Genomic DNA, 1,759 nt, shown 5'->3' with positions numbered 1-1,759 from the left:
TATCAGGATGGATGCCTAACATTTAGGCAAGAGGAAATCATTCAAAACAGATCCATTTGGATAAAATGGAAGCTTCCCAGTGGCTGTCCCTTTAAAAATCTGATAAGCCAATGAATTATGAACAAGGAAGACTGCAAGCGGGGGACAGGAGTGGCATGCAGCGCACTGGAAATCAGCTAAGGAGCCTAGAGGGACACTGCCGAGGCAGCACGAAGCTGTGACTGCAGCCTGCAATTAACCACCACCCGTCCGCCCTGTGTGTGAAGAGTCTGCCGGGTAGAATCCATTGGGATTCTAGGAAACGTGAGAGAGGGGAAAAGAAAAAATGTAGCACCTGCGCCCAGGCAGCTCTGCTGGGGGCATGAGAGGTCACACATGTCTGCTGAGGACACTGGAGCACCGAGAAGGCGGCCTCAATCCCCTTTACTATGAAATGAGAATAATCACACACACACCCCTTGCCTCACCAGCAGTGCTACAAGGATTAAGTGAGCAGCTGGCTGTGAAATCAGGTGCAAAAGCAAAACCCTCTACAAATGTAAATGCAAAGACAGTTCCTTGGACAAGACAGTAAGGAACTGTCAGGAAACAATTTTTTGAATGACAGTTGTCTAGAGGCGTGACCAAAGGAACCGGGGAGCTGGAGGTGACAGAGGGTGACTTACAGGAGCCCCCCACTCCCCAAGGGGACTGTGAAGGGTGTAGGCCTTGGGGGGGGTGTAAATACCAGGCTGAAAGTCTGAAGTGGCAGAACTCAGAATTTTGGGAAAATTACTATGACTCAATAAAGGAGTCATTGGGTGTTGGGTGTAGGACTGAGAACCGGCCAAGCCCTCCCCTCTCCTTGCACAGAACTTACCTTTCTCTCTTGAGGCTCCCTTTTGGTCATGCCTGGGCCACACTTGCCCACCCCACCCCCATGCACCTGCGTGGCCTTCTGCCCTCTCTGTCTCTCTGTCTTTAAAGGCTTCAGCTCCACCAGCTGTTAGAGGCAGCGGGAACCAGATGACCTTCTGAGCATAAGCTTGGGCATCTTTTGATGATGGGGACTGAGAATTCCAGTGTTGTTTTCTGCTTTCTGGTAGCAAGGGTGGTTCTGATGACAGAACTATTTTGAACTCTACCCCTCCCTCACCCCACCTCCTTATTAACCACCTAATGGCGGGGCACCCTCACGACTCAAGGCCTTACCAGAGATGTGAAATGTCCCACCTCACGGGAAGTGCTGGGCAGCGTCTCCTCGTCTTCACATCCTGACTCCTCATACCCGGGAAAGAGTGAATATCTGCTCACCCTCAGTACATTCCTAAATTTAAATTATAACTTGAGATCATCTACATATGCAAACTGGAAAATCCAAATTAAAGCAAAAAGATTGGTGTGAGGATTTTCAAATAAAATCCGATTTAAAAGTTTGTTTTGATTTTGACTGGCATGTGCAAATTTTCTGAAATGCCTCATTTCAGTTCATAGGTTCCTGGAGGCCAATGTCTATGTTTTCCATGAATTTCTACATAGCACTTTTAACACAAAAGCAGGTTCTTGAACAATAATGCCATTTCTTTCAACACAGGTGAGGATTTCTTTTTCTTACCAATGTTATAATGAAGACACTGAATTAAACCATGACATTATATGAAGATCTACTATAATTAGATTTAGATGGGGTCACGAGGGTGGGGCCCCATAATGACATTAGTGTCCTAATAAGAAGAGGAAAAGAAACCAGAGTTGCTCATTCTCTCTCTCTCTCTCTCTC

Source organism: Condylura cristata, unplaced genomic scaffold (assembly GCF_000260355.1).
Source record: "Condylura cristata isolate star-nosed mole 26May11 unplaced genomic scaffold, ConCri1.0 scaffold00015, whole genome shotgun sequence".
NCBI lineage: Eukaryota > Metazoa > Chordata > Mammalia > Eulipotyphla > Talpidae > Condylura > Condylura cristata.
Note: the sequence above shows the minus strand (reverse complement) of the source record.